Source organism: Balaenoptera musculus, chromosome 15 (genome assembly GCF_009873245.2).
Source record: "Balaenoptera musculus isolate JJ_BM4_2016_0621 chromosome 15, mBalMus1.pri.v3, whole genome shotgun sequence".
NCBI classification, from domain to species: domain Eukaryota; kingdom Metazoa; phylum Chordata; class Mammalia; order Artiodactyla; family Balaenopteridae; genus Balaenoptera; species Balaenoptera musculus.
Window position 1 is genome coordinate 73,846,059 of NC_045799.1, and position 15,659 is coordinate 73,861,717.

The 15,659-nt window shown below is 39.0% G+C and overlaps 1 protein-coding gene across 3 annotated transcripts in view; it reads left to right on the top strand.

Moving 5' to 3' along the window:
• LOC118881561 (S-adenosyl-L-methionine-dependent tRNA 4-demethylwyosine synthase TYW1) overlaps positions 1–15,659 on the top strand; it is a 203,470-nt gene that overhangs the window by 134,929 nt on the left and 52,882 nt on the right. The gene's annotated exons all lie outside the window — the stretch shown is intronic.

Sequence of the window (15,659 nt, forward strand, 5' to 3'; positions counted from 1 at the left end):
TAGGGTAATACTGGCCTCATAAAGCAGGTTGGGAAAGGTTTCCTCCTGTTTTCTAGGAGGGATTGTGTGGAATTGGTGTTAATTCTTCTTTATATGTTTAGTAGAATTCTCCAGTGAAACTGGGCTTAGAAACATATTTTGGGGGGAGTTTTTAAATTATGAATTACATTTCTGTAATAGTTACAAGGCTATTTAGATTATCTTTCATCTTGGGTGAGATGTGGTAGTTTGTACTTTTCAAGGAATTGGTCCATTTCATCTAAGTTGTCAAGTTTATGTGAGTAAATTGTTCATAGTATTACTTTATTTTCCTTTCAATGTCTGTACAACATCTTGTTTCATTTCTGATTTGGTTGATTTGTGTCTTCTCTGTTTTGTTTTTGTTGGTTTATTCAGTTTGTTGATTTTATTGGTCCTTTCAAAGAGCCGTGTTCTGGGGACTTCCCTGGCTGTCCAGTGGTTAAGACTTCGCCTTCCAATGCAGGGGGTGCAGGTTCAATCCCTGATTGGGGAGCTAAGATCCTCCATGCCTCGTGGCCAAAAAACCAAAACATAAAACAGAAGCAATATTGTAACAAATTCAATAAAGACTTTAAAAATGGTCCACATCAAAAAAGAAAAATCTTTAAAAAAAAACAAATAACTATCTTTTTGTTTCATAGGTTTTTCTCTATTTTTCAGATTTCAATTTCATCTGTTTCTGTGCTTCTCTTTATTATGCCCTTCTTTCTGTTTACTTTGGGTTTCTTTGCTTCTTGTTTCTTAAGATGGCTTCGATTATTGACTTTTCCTCTTTTCTAATGTAAACATTTAATGCTCTAAATGTTCTTCTTTGGCCCATGGATTACTTAGCAGTTTGTTGTTTAGTTTCCTAGTGTTTGGGTTTTTTTTTTTCCCTGTTGTGTTTCTGTTATTGATTTCAAGTTTGATTCTCTTATAATCAGAGAACATACTCTCTATGGTCTTGGTTCTTTTAAATTTTTTGAGGTTTGTTTTGTGGACTAGGATGTTGTCTATCTTGGTAAATATTTTGTGTGCGCTTGCCAAGAATATACATTGTGTTGTTGTTGGGTGAGTGTTCTGTGAATGTCTATTTCATCCTGTTGGTTGGTGGTGGTGTTGAGTTCTTCTGTATCTTTGCTGATTATCTGTATAGTTCTATCAGTTATTGAGTGAGAAGTGTTGAGGTCTTCAGCTGTAAGTGTGGGTTTTTCTATGGCTCTTTTCAGTTCTGTCAGTTTTTGCTTTATATATTTGGCAACTGTGTTGTTTGGTGCATACTCATTTAGGATTTCTGTATCATCTTGGTGGATTTGACCTATTTTTCATTTATGTAATGTCCCTCTTTGTTCCTATAAATTTTCTTTGCCTTGGAGTGTACAATATCTGACAGTAATATAGCCGCTTCTGCTTTGTTTTGATTGATGTTTACATTGTATATCTTTTCCATCTTTTTAATTTCAATCTACCTATATCATATGTTTGAAGTGAGTCTCTTAGAAACAATATACAGTTGGCTGGTGCTTTTTTAATGTACCCTGCCAATCTCTACAGGGTCTCCACTGAAACAATAGAGGGGGGTTGGGATGGCAGGATTCCCCACTGCATCTTCTCTGACACCTCCCCAGCAGTGGGAGGGGGAGGGTACAGCTCAGTACAGCTGGGCGAATGTGGAATTCTAGGATCCCCACTAGGTGTTTGCTGACTGGGGTGAGAATGAGGCCAGTTTTTCTCTTGGCCTAGGATGGTTATTATGTAAAAATTTTCTGTCTTGCTTGGCTGCCCTTTTCCTAGTCCTTTGGCTAAGGAGAGCAGGCTTTATTTGAGGCTTAATTTTTTTTTTTTTAATTGTGAGTGCTCATTGGTGTTTCTAGATTGTGGACTTTAACCAGGCTTCTGAATTCTCGCACACAGTCCAGGATATATGAGCCAAAATTAAAACCCAAGGAACGTATCACTACGTTCCTTAGGTCCTGCAGTCCCTAGCCAACCTGCCTTCTTATCTCCACCTTTCAGAGCCTTCTTATGTTTGTTTTACATATAATATCTAGGGATTTTAGCTGTAGAAATACATTTCTTGTACAGAACAGAAGACTTATGACTACACAGTTTTGACATTTATAGTTTTTTGTTTACTATCTCCCCAGTGAACAGTAATAACCAGTCCACTTGGCACTGTTTGTTATTATTAGATTATTTGCACGTAAACTCATTTTGTTTGCTTATGTTAAAAGTGTCACCCAATATGGTTGCATGGCTACCTCTGTAGTGTTACTGGAAAGATTTTTCAGAAACTTATATGAAAAGATCTTTTCCTAATCCTAATCAGACCCCATCAAATCCCATTTAATAATTAGGCTTGCAATTTACAGATGAATGCCTTTTTAAGGGTAGTAAAAGCAGACTTATAACCAAAGGAAAAAGACGAAAACAAAATCCACAAAACATTTAGTCTACAAATCATTTAGTCTACAAATAATTGAGAGTGGGCATTGACTATTCAACATCCTCATTGTTTTTGCTGCCAATTCCAAGTTTATTGTTTCTCTGCTGTATTTTTGAAACACATGCCATCTTACAGAGCATGCAAGAGAAAAACCTAAACATTTTATTTGGTTTTAATGGCCTTCACAATCAAGTCCTTTCAGTTTCATTTCATGCCCACTCCCTGGGCCTTTACTAGGCATTGCCATGTTGTTTCTTTCCTCTGTGTATTTGCCGAAGGTATCTCTTCTGCTAGACCTGCGCTCCTTACCCCACGTCATCTGGTGAATTTCTGCTTTTTAAAACTGTAAAACAAACCTCCTTGGGGACCGCTTCTTTCAGAGCTATATGCACATCTGTAAGGCGAAGTTTGGGTTCCTGGAACACAAGGACTGTCATTCCCAGCACCTCCTAGAGTACCTGGTACATATTAGATTCTCAGTGTTTGTTTAGTGAATGAACAAGCTCTTCACCTTCATTTTCTTTCCTTATTCATTGTCTTACCTTCTGAAATCAGAGTCATTGTTCCATCTTCCTTGCTAATTTTGGTACCTACTTACCTTCTTCCTTATTTATTTACTCATTCATTTATTCGATGAATACTTACTGTTGAGTTTGCTATTTTATAGGTCATCAGTAACCTGCTAGTTGTTAAATCCAGTTGTTTTCTCATTCAGCATACCTCTTTTTTTTCTGCAGCAGGAAACTGATGCCCATTCATGCTTTTGAAAGTCTCTCCTGCCTACTGTACTGTACTTTTTTAATTCTAGTAAAGTTGGCTAGCAAAAATAAGAACATTGCCAGAAAGTGCAGCATTGGAAATCCCCGAACTGTGGCCTTTCTTTCTTTACCCATTTCAAAAATTTGAAAATCTCTCTGAACCAGGATAGCTCAAAATGTAAGTTGAATCATAAATGAATGAATGAATGAATGAATAAATAAATAAATAAATAAATAAATTCTAGAGAGACCCCAAGCATGGGTTGACTATATTTAGATGACCTTTAAAGATCCTGCATTAAATTTGCAAGGTTTTCACAACATGAATTAGCCTCTGGAGAGTTTATTACAATTTGTATTACTCTATCCATTCCCAGAATACTCTGTGGTCATTTGCAGTGCAGTGATCTTTTCATTGCCGTATGCTACACCACATGCAAAGCATTTCTGAATTCTAATAGTGGAGTATTTTTTTAATGGATGATTACTTTTTAATATCTCTATAGAACAGTTTTGTTATTTAGAAGTGATGTTCAGACTAAACAGAAACATAAAGGAGTTTCTGCTGTTGATGAGAAGTAGGTTTTTTAAGTGGGTGGAAGAGTAGGTGGGAGTAGAAAGTTCAGTGAGCATCTCTGACTTTGAACAAAGGAAAGATAAAAAAGACTCACATTGAGATAAATAAGTCAGCATATTCCAGTTCCAAGGTTGAGCTAGAGGGACAGAGAGATGACTACAGATAGTTGGTGAGAAGAGGGTCAACCTGTCTGTGTGATTTGGAGGGGCTGGCTGGGAGGAGGTACAGTCAGCCTTCCACTTCTGGGTTTCCAGCCTAGCAGCCTAAATGTAACTGTGGTCCTGTCAGCCTGCAAACTAGTAAGACCATGATGAATCTGATATACTTTGGTCACTTTAGTTCAGAAATGTGAAGTCCTTTCTACATATTGGTAATGTCTTGTTATAGTGGTTCACTGTCTGTGGAAACCAAGTGGTAGGTTATATGCATGGCTTGCAGAATCCACATAGCATTGTTTTTAAACTTAATTCCTTATTTTTTAAAAATAAACTTTATGTTTTAGTACAGTTTGAGATTTACAGAAAAATTGAGAAGATAGTACAGAGGGTTACTGTATGCCCTGGATTGGCCTATTATTAACATCTTACATTGGTATATAGTACATGTGTTACAATCAATGAACTAATATTGATACATTATTATTAACTGAAATCCATAGTTTAGATTTCCTTAGGTTTCACTTAATGGCCTTTTTCTGTTCTAGGATCCCATAACTTTGAGGGGTAGTCAGGAGGTATTTTGTAGGATGCACCACTGCTGGAATTTGTCCAACGTTTTTCTCATAAGACATGCGTTATGGGTTTTTAGGAGGAAGATCACAGAGGTAGAGTGCCATTTTCATCACATCATGTCAAGCTCCCTTGATTTTGACCTTGATCAGCAAGCTGTGGCAGTGTTTGTCAGTGTTTGTTTTCCCCTCTCCCTTTCTGTAGGAAAGTTCTTCCTTCCCCTCTCTCCTTTGGAAGGAAGTCTATATTCAGCGCATAGCTAAGGAGTGAGAGTTACGCTCCACATCCTTGAGGGTGGAATATCTGCATAAATTATTTGGAATTCTTCTGCACAGGTTTGTCTCTTCTTCCCATTTATTAATTTATTCAATCATTTTTATATCAGTATAGGCTCATGGATATTTATTTTATAACTTTGGGTTATAATCCAATTCACCTTTATTACTTTTGCCCAAACTATTCTAGCTTTGGCCATTAAGAGCTCTTTTAGTTGGCTCCTGTGTTTCTTTTACATACCCCCATCAATGTGTGTGTTTGGGGAGGGCGGGGTTTGTTCATTTTGAGCTCTTTCCTTTCTCGCACCACAAGAAGCTCCAGGCTCATCTTGTATATTTCCTGCCCCAGTCCTAGAATCAGCTGTTTCTCTCAGGATCTGTGGTTTCTTTTATTGGAGAATGGTGTTAGAAACCAAGATCTGGGTGAAGGTGTGCTCGTTGCTACTAGGGTGTTGTTTGTTTTAGGCCCTCTTAGATGACAGAGCAAAGAAATACATGTGTATATATCAATACTAACCTTCATATATACACGTGTAGGTAAATATTTCTATATGTACCATTTGTATCTATATTAAGCTAAACATACTGATGTCTCAGACTCTAATCTGTTACCACATGACTCATCCTAGTCTCCTCTCCTTGCTTATTTGTAAATTCACACTCCAACAGTGAGACTCTAATCCTAGCTCCTATTACCAGTCATCTGTTTACTTAATTGTTCAATTCCAGTATATGTAAAATATATAGCAGTATCAGAATTTTTAACCCTAGAATACAGTGTTTATGTTTAGTTTCTTTTGCCTTGAGTCTTACAGGCGCCACTTATTTTTAAAATTACTTAGGTCAGTGCCCTTTCCACCCCCTCCCCTTCACTGAAGTTATTTCACACATTTGTAATTTAGTAGATTCTCTTGTCACAGTCTGCTCCTCTTCCTGGGTTCCCCTGACCTCCTAAATGACTTTTTAAACTTGCATACTTTAAGGTTCAGTATTTGTGTTATAAAGTTCTGTAGGTTTTGAAAAGCGTATAATGGCATGGAAACATGAATGAACATATTTTTCTTAGGCTTGTTTGCCGTCTGTACATCTTTGGTAAGGAGGTCAGATCTTTTGCCCATTTATTTAATTGGATTGGTTGTTTTGTTATTGTTGAGTTTTAAGAGTTTTTAAAATATATTTTGAATACAAGTCATTTATCAGGTATGTTTTGCAAATATTTTCTCCCAGCCTACGTGACCCGATTCTTCATTCTCTTACCTGTGCCTTTCTCATTTTAATAAAGTTATCAATTTTTCTTTCATGGTTCATGTCATCAGCAAATAGAGGCAATTTTACATCTTCCTTTCCAATTCTGATACCTTTAATTTTATTTTTTTCTTGCATGATTGCTCTACCTAAGACTTCTGGTACTGTGCTGAGTAGGAGTGGTGAGAATAAGCATCCTTGTTTTGTTCCTGATCTTAGAGGAAAAGCTTTCTGCCTTTTACCATTGAGTATGGGCTTGTCTTACACAGCCTTTATTATGTTGAGGTATGTTTCTTCCCTGCCTAATAAGAGTTTCTATCATGAACGGATGTTGAATTTTATCAAATGCTTTTTCTGTGTCTTTTGAGATGATCTTACAACTTTCAAAATGTACCTTAGACTTACACATAAACTATAACTCTATAAAATTTCTAGAAGATAACAAAGGACATTATTCCCTTCCTCCCTTCCTCTCTCATGGCTTCTTTTGCTTCTTCATTTTCAAAGCACTTGTTCTGGCTGCTGTAGCCCCAATTTAGCTCAAGCATCCACCACCACTTGGTTCAATCTCAAGTGTCAAATTCTCAGGAGAAGACTTGCCTATGTATAAAACCATATCGTCTTTGAACAGAGATAATTTTACTTCTTCATTTCTTATTTGGATGCTTTTTTTCCTTTTTCTTGTCTAATTGCTCTGGCTAGGACTTTTATATACGTATGTCTGTTGATCAGTTGATTTATTGTGTTGTTCAAGTCCTTTGTTTCTGTAGTTATCTTCTGTTTGTTTGTTCTATCCATTATTGAGTATGAGATATTAAAGCCTCCAACTATTGTTATAGAACTGTCTATTCCTCCCTTCAGTTCTGTCAATATCTGCTTCATATATTTTGATGATCTGTGATCAGGTACATAAATGTTTATAATTGTTGTATTGTCTTGCTGTACTGAACCTTTTACTGATATATAATGTCCTTCTTTGTCTCTTGTAACCTTTTTGATTTGACGTCTATTTTGTGTGATATTAGTATAGCCACTTCTCCTTTTGGTTACTGTTTGCATGGAATATCTTTTTCATCCTATCACTTTCAACCTATTTTGTCATTGGACATAAAGTAAAGCACTTGTAAACAGCATATAGTTGGATTATGGGTTTTTTAATCCGTTTTTCCAATCTCTGTTTTTTGATTGCAGAATTTAGTCTATTTACGCCTCTGAGATCAGAAGCAGCAATTGATGGTCAGAAGACAGATCCCCAGTGTTTGGAGGACAGGGTCCTCAGTGCCCACCCTGTCTCCCACAGGCTGCATGCAGGCTGCTCCAGGAACATGTTTACAGCTGCCTGCTGTGGGCATGGGGAGTGAGGGGTGGGTAGCTACTGCCTGTCTAAACTGAAATTAACTACAATTTACAGTTCAAACCTTCCCCTCAAAGTTGCAAACCTTCAGTAGACTTCAGAGTTCCAAAATAGTTATGTCAGGCAAGATTCTGCCAGTATAATTTTTATCTGGGTTGAGAGAAGTCTTCCTAATGCTTCCTACTGCACCACCTTCCCAGAATCCTGTACTCTCATATTTTAAAAGTTTTTACTTAGTTTAATTCTGAAGTTAATTGACATTGCTGTCCTCCTTCAGCACAATACAGGGACTTTCCAGTACTCTTTCCTGCAATTAATGCATGTTTTGATGGATCCATGTAAATCTCACTTGCATCCCAGTTGTTCCTGCTGGGTTCAGTTTCCTTCTTGATGACGTAAGTGGTAAACTTAGTCTTTTTTTCCCCTGAAACATCTTTATTTCACTTTTGCTCTTGACTGATAAATTGTCAGAGTAGAAAACTCTAAGCTGAGGTATTTCCTTCCAGCACTTTGAAGGTATCATTTTGTTGTCTTCCAGCATAATCTTTTCATTATCTTCTAGTATCTTACACCATCAGTGAGATGTCTGGTGTCATTCCTTAGTTGTAGTGTCTGCTGTTAAACTCAACAACCAGTAACATTTGTTAAGGTCACTTTGATAACACTATGCATGCATTAATTCATTTAATCCTTACAAAAATCTTATGAGTCATAAATATTATTTTTCCTCATGTTCCAAAGGAAGACTCTCAGGCTAAGAGAGTACAGATCTTCTCCAGGGACAAATAGGACACAGTTAGAATTCAATTCCATATCTTTCAAAATTCAAAGACTACTTTGGACCACTACATTATACTATCTCTCAAATGCCACAGAGCAGTCAGACAGAGTGGGGAAAGGGAAATGTCCCTTGGAAACAAGGTGCAGTTTCCCATCCAGTGCTCACCAAGCAGCATCTCCTTAATCTTCACCAAGATCATCAACACTGAGAAAGTTTTTGCCGAATTTGAGTCCCTGTAGGTAATTAAGCACTGATCACAGAGGCCTCCCTCTTGGATATATAAACTCACAGTCTGTAAAGGGAGGGAATGAAGAGATGTCACCTCCCACACCTTCCCCTGTTGGAATAAGAAGGGAACTGTTTGTCTCCATTAGGGTTTAATGCAGTGTTTTCCTAACAAAATCTACTGACTGAATATTTTCCCCTCTGTGTTACATGTGGAACTCATTCTTATCAGAGGCCTGATTGTTCCCAGTAATTACTTTCAGAAAAATGTCAGAGAAAATTGGCAATTTGGTGACACTACTGAGAGGACTTAGCTCTACTCCAACAGGATGGGGGATTAAGATTGAAACTCCAGAAACTGAGTTTCCAGATAAAAAATTTTTAATTGCACTTGGATATATCTAGAATTCAATCACATTGTTGTAGTTTTGCCTCTCAAAATGGTTCCCCAGGCAGCTGTGCCATGGGAATGCTACTTATCACCAGTAAACTCAGAAAAAGGTGGCAACTCTTCTCAACGTCTCACTGTCACAGGCAGTCAGGTGCACTTTGAAGTCTGTCTTTGGGATCTTTGCCTCGTCTTACCCAAAGAACAAACAATGCAGTTGTAGCTACAACAGGTGAGAACAAAATTCATAAACCTGGGAAATGCACTGTAGCACTCTTTTTTTTGTATTCCAAAGTCACTCTCCCTGTCACTACCTTAGGACTCCCTCTACTCCTTCCCAGTTAACATGTACTTCTGAGTTCTGAGAAGGTCTGGCAGCGCTCATTTTCCATCCTTTAACCAGTGCTTTTCTAGTTGTTTGGTTCCTAAGTATTACTGTATGTTTGGAGGAGCCAACTACTAAATAATTGATACTAAGATCACATAAAAGCCCTTCTTAAGAGTATGAAAACGAAAATGGTATGTATGATTCTTATTTTTGTATTATTCTACTTTGTTCTCTATATGTGGACTTTGAGGTCTGGTTATCCAATAAAGGATTAACTTTACCCAAAGAAAGGGCTGACATTTGTCCTCAGCTTCCAGGAGGTGATTTCTAAGCTCTTGGAATGTCCTGCCTGACAAAAGTGTCTTTGCTCATCTGGAGGCACATTGGGTCACACTAGATCGTCTACGCTGAGTATGTGGTTTGGGGTGGGGGCTTTGGTCTCCACAGGACCTGCTCAACCTCCAGAGAGGCTGGAAACTAAGGTCAGCCACTCAGCAAGCAGCTAAGTCTAGGTGCACAAACCCCATTAAAATCCCTGGATACCAAGGCTCAGGTGAGCTCCCCAGGTTGGCGGTACTCCACGCCTGTTGTCAGACATCGTTCTGGGTGAAGGTAGCATGTTCCAAGACTCTACTGGGGGGAACGTCGGGAAGCTCCTTGCATGGTACTCTCCTAGGCTCTGCCCACGTGCCTCTTCCCATGGCTGATTTTAATCCCTATCCTTATGCTGTAATAAGCCATACTATGAGTATAACAGCTTTCAGTGAATTCTGTGGGTCCTTGTAGTGAATTGTCAAACCTGAAGGTGAGCTTGGGAACCCCTAAATTTGCAGTTGGTGGCAGAAGTGGGAGTGGTCTTGGGGGAACTCCTGAACTTTGTACTGGTATATCTGTTTTCAGATCCCAGCCTCACTGTTTTTCATTTTTCTTATCTGCAAAATAGGGGTAACTCTGTTTACAACGTTACTGTGGTAGCTAAATAAAGTGACATATATAAAGCATCTAGTATAGTGCCTTGCCTATAGCAGGTTCTTAATAAAGGGTCTTCCCTAAAGGTGCTGATCATTTGATTATTTAATAAAGAATACTACAGTATCATTTGGAAGAATATTTGTACAGAATACCTACAGTGATGATTTTTTGCTTGTTTTTCTCTGTTTGCTCATTATCTCTTTACTTTGTATTATGGAAGATGAGGGTTAAATTTTCTTCTACCTTTTCTCATCACACACTTCCTATTCTCCCACCTTCCCAGCATACATATGCCACAATTTTATGCATTATTATGACCATATGAATAGTATTCACTGTTGAGCAGTGCAATCTTTTATGATTGCTGTTTGTTTCTGGCACAACTTTTTGGTTTTCCTGGAGTTAATATTTGTCTTTTTTTTTTTTGTCTCTTCTATGTTCTTGAGCTAAATCAACTCTTGAACTCTCTGCCATCATCTATTTCTCCTTTCAGACTTTCAGATGTGTTGAATTTTCTATCAGGTTCATCTTTTTAAAGGAGTCCCTCCAGGGGCACTTTCTGACCCACCTACATTGGACACAGTAGCTGCCCTACTGGGGTTTCTTTTAGCTGTCTCCTGTGTGGGATATCTTGTTCCTGGTTTTTCAGGTCTCTTTTTAATTTACTCCCTCATTCAGGTGAAGCATCCTCCAGTAGATTCCTGAGAAAGGGTATGTGGGAGGTGCAATTTATTGAGACTTTGAATTTCTAAAAATATTTTTATTCTCCCTACACATGTGATTGATAGTTTTGCTGGATATAGAATTCTAGGTTGGAAATTATTTTCCCTGTGCAATTGGAGCCCTGTCTTTAAGCTTTCAGTGTAGCTGTTGAGAACTCTGAAGGCCTTCTGATTCTTAATCCTTTGTACAGGACCATTTTTCCTTGTTAGATTTCCCTTTGTCTCCATTGTTTTCCCTCCGTGAAATTTCACTGAGATGGGCCTCAGACAGTATGTCTATTTTCATCCATTATGGACCCCTTCAATCTGGAAACTCGTGGCCTTCACTTCTCAAAATTTTTCCAGAATTATTTCATTGAGGTACCTCCATCCTGTTTCTTCTCCTTTCTTTCAGGAACTCCTGTTATTTAAAAATTGGGTCTCTTGGACTAGTCCTTAAATTTTCTTTTATATTTCTCTCCTATTTTCTATCTTTCTTTTTTACTCTATATTCTAGGAAATGTTTAAAATTTTACTTCTTAACTTTCTCAGGAATCTTTCATTTCCATTTCTATAATTTTAAAATCTAAAGTCTTTTTCATTCTTTGAGTGTTTCGTTTTATAGTGTAACTTTTTAAAATGAATACAGTAATCTCTCATTTCTCTGAGGATAATTGTTTTAGTTTAGTTGTTTGGATTTTTATTTTGTTTTGTCATTTCCTCCCTACCCTAGGCTCTGTTTACTCTGTTACTCTTTTCTTTTTGTTTATTTTATCTCTCTTCCATGTTAAAAGTTTTCCTCAGATGATTGTCAGTTGTCTGCTCATATTTAAGTGCGAGACTAAAAAGCATACTGAGAATCCTAAGTGTGTAGACTGGGCTTGACTTTGTCTTAGAGAAATCTACCTGGGCCATTTCCTTAGGGAACCCAAGAAGTCTTCATGGCCACCAAGGGTCAGGAAGCAGGGAGTAGGGCTGTTCTGATCTCTCATTTTCAGTGTGACAGCCCTGTTCTCTGCTGTACCTGCTGTCCCATAGTCCATAGATTTTCTGTTTTATTGTCTTCCTAGAATAAACCTCTTGTCTTCTGTTGGGGGGTGGGGTGGGTAGGTTGGGTAGGTGCTCAGCTGTGTGTATGTCCAGGGGGTCAGAAACCTGGATTCTAACAATTTCTTAGAATGTAAACCAATCTTTGGGCTCTTTTTTTGGTGGTGGTGGGGGAGTTGGGACCTCTTCTGCCCCACTTCCAGGGGTGACTGGCACTACCAGTTCGGGGCCTTTGGGGAATTCTGAAGCATAAATTGGGTTGAATCTTGGATTTTTCTGTTTGCTAGATTAGGATTCAGCTCTTGGATCTGCTAAGCCAGTTATTGCTTATCTGTCATCTTTTAAGCTTCTAAAAGTTTGATACTGTTTTCTCCTCTCCTGACCTCTTTGTTTTTATAGGTTATATATCTTTTAGAAATACCTTTACAGTCATTTTAGTGAGATTTTTAAGAAGAAATGAAGCAAATGCCTGTGTTTAATCTGACATCTTTAATAGAACCTTATTAAACATTTTAAATAATAAAGGACCTATTTGTCATCATTCTGTTTAATGAAATTTTCCAAGTGTGAAAGATGTGGAAGTAATGAGAACAGGGCCCTTTGTACCACAGTTTGATTGTTCTAGGTGGTGGGAGCCTGTAGAACTGGCCCATCTGGTCAGCAAGACCACACACACATCCTCAGCAGCCTGGCATCGTCTAGTCAGGCCATACTGTATTGCGCTTGTGGGTATTTTTGAGATCATCTGTGACCTTTTGAGTTTATTTGTAATTCTGCATAGATTTCCTCTTCCCTTACTGTTGGATTTGAGGAATTTTTGAAGCAGGGTGACCTCATGTCTCAGCATACTTAACCTCAAATTTTGTGATTTGGGGTTTCATTCCTCTGTTTATGCAGCTCCAACTTCCAGCTTTATTTTTGTGCCAATCATACTAAAATTTGCCCTTTTAGCTTCTGCCTTTTGCATGGAATATTTTGACTTTTTCTGAGCTATTATTCAACGCGATTATTCTCACATTGTCTTGAGAGGGGGATATGTGTGGATGCAGTTTTGTCTTAGGGGTTTTATAGCTCAGCGTTAATTTGAGAGTAACCTACGGTTATAGACTGAGGGTTTATGTCCCTTCAAAATTCCTGTGTTGAAGTCTTAACCACCCCACCCCACCCCCCGCAACCAGTATGGCCATATTTGGGATGGGGTCTCTAAGGCAGCAGTGAAGGTTAAATGAGGTCATAAGGTGAGGCCCTGATCTGATGGGGTTGGTGCCCTTATAAGTAAAGACACCGGAGCGCCCCCACCCGCATCCTCTGCTTGTGCACATACTGAAGATGGCACGCGAAGCCAAAGTGAGAAGGGGGCTGTCTGCTGGAACCTTCACTTTAGACTTCTAGCATCGAGAACCGTGAGAAAATTAACTTTTGTGGTTTAAGACACCCAGTCTATGGTATTTTGTTATGCAGCCAGGCAAACTAATACATCAGCCTTCTGTCACATTTACTTGGTCTTCTAGTTTGTTTTTTTAGACATTGGCAGTCTGAGTTGTCAGTTGTCAGATATTAGTTTATAGTTGTCATATCCATGCAACTAATTTCTTCTGTTTTAAGCCAGGGTAGAGTTCTGTAGTTAGGAGACCAGATCTTCAAGCTGCATTAGGAGTTAGGAAATCAGTGCAGTGGGTTGCAGCTGGCAGTTTTTTAAATGAAATACATTGCCTATAGTTTTGTGAAAGTTGTGTTTCCAGAGTATATGTATGTGAATGTGTGTACTAGATCAAGATATAAAATATGTTTCTTACTTTAGATTGTGGCAAAGAAAAAAGATTTTAAATCTATTGCTGTACTCCAAGCTAATCTTTTAGTTCCTCTTGGAATATCCATGGCAAGTGATTCTCGTCAGAGTTTGAGGGAAAAGGAAGACCAGAATTGTGGACAATGAGGGTTCAGAGTTCAGACCTAGAGCTCTGAACCCCAAAAAGGGAAAGACACAGGGAAGAGGAGAACATGGTATCTGTTTAACTCGGCAAGCGAAGCAGGGAACCCCCAGGAGGACTCTTCTTAGCGGGGCCAAACTCCTGGGGGCTGGCTGTGAATTATCACCTTTCTCTGCACTCCCAGAGCGCACTCACTGCACACGCCATGTTATATTATAACTAGTTTTTGATTGCCTGTGGCTGGGCCAAGTCCATAGTGGGCACTCCATGGATGTTAGGAGGAGGGAGGAATAAAAGGCAGGCATTGTTACCGGCCTTGTTTTACTGTCGTCCGAGTTAGTGACGTGTTTAATCCTGCACTGCTTGGGAAGTCGGCCACTTCCGGTCACGTGGGAACGTTGTGCCCTCTATCACGAGTGCACTGTGAACAGAGGCCACACTAGTCTATGGAGCCAACAGCAACAAAATTCCATCCTGTCTCTCAAGATGTCGGGAGAACAGGTGGAAATGTTTTCATTGTATGGACTTCTAGCTTTGTTAAGAGAGGTAAGGAGGAAGAGGTTATAATACGTCAGGAATAGTCATGAAACCAGCAGTCTTGGCAGGATGGGGGGTGGGGGGGAACGGGGGGAAGTGGCTACGGAAGCAAGTATAATGTGCTTTTGTTGGGCGAGTTCAGGGTGCAGTGAAGGCCTGTGGCAGGGGACTGTCACGGTCGTCTAAAGGGATTCAGGAGGACTTCCCAGAGCAAAGGACATTTATGAAGAGATTTGAGGCTTAAGTAGGTGTTAATCAGACAGAGGTAACAACATAGGAGTCACCAGAGGGGGCGGGTAGCTCATGAGCAGCCTCCAGTTGGAGATGTGACATTTAGACAGCATGTCCTAGGTAGTGGCGCTCTATTCTGCTGCAGGCATAGCCGTCTCGTGCAGCCTGCAGAAGCTGGAAGCAGCCCAGACTGGAATCAGACAGTCAGTCAGCTGGCAGACTGTGGCCGACTTCTAGAAGTGAGGGCCTGCCTTAGGGCAGTGCCAGGATGTGGCCATGGAAGTACAGCTAAGGAAGAATTGATAAGGCCTGACCGTGTTTGGGGTATAAGCGGCCAGGGAAAGGAGGGGCACCTTTGACTCTAGTTTTGAGGTTCAGCACCCGGGGATGACAGTGATTACTTTCCTAGTGGTAGAGAACATTTGAGAGCAGTCAGTCTTGAGAGGGAAAATGATGGGGAATGTGGATTTTACATCTTGAGTTGTAGAATTCATAGAGCTCTTAGGGCAACTTTTCAAGGAATGGTCTTATTAGAAGAAAATTTCTCATGATTCATAGGTAGACTAAACTTTCCCATTTATGTGGCATTTTTTTCCCTTAGAAAGCTCCTAGCTGTTGGGTAAAAAATTAGATGTTATTTAAATTCAGCATATTTTAATATTCTAAATCCCGGAACCTATATATTTTCAATATTTTTCTCAGCTAGGACATGAAATTGTTACTTATCTTGGTTCATAATCAGGCTTTTTAAAAAAACGGTGGCATAACAAAGATTTGTCCATTTATAAATCAAATATCAACGTGTTATACATTTACATGATTGAATGCCAAGTGGTTGCTTTGAATTAAAAACCTTCACAATTCAATTTGTAGTTCCTTCAGAGCCTCCTCAACTTACTTTCTCTTTTCTTCATCGTGGTCATTATTCTACAGTGACTTTTGAGAAGCAATTTTCTTAAAAGAGTACAAATTGGATTATTCCCCTTTATTGAATTGAAATTCTTAACAAGGCTTTCCGTTAATGAGATATGGTATTCATGTTAGGCTAAAAGGGCTAGTTTGAGTCATTAAGTTAGCGTTTCAGAATTAGAAAGTCATCGATTAAAGCTTCACTAATAACTCAAGCAAAATTTAG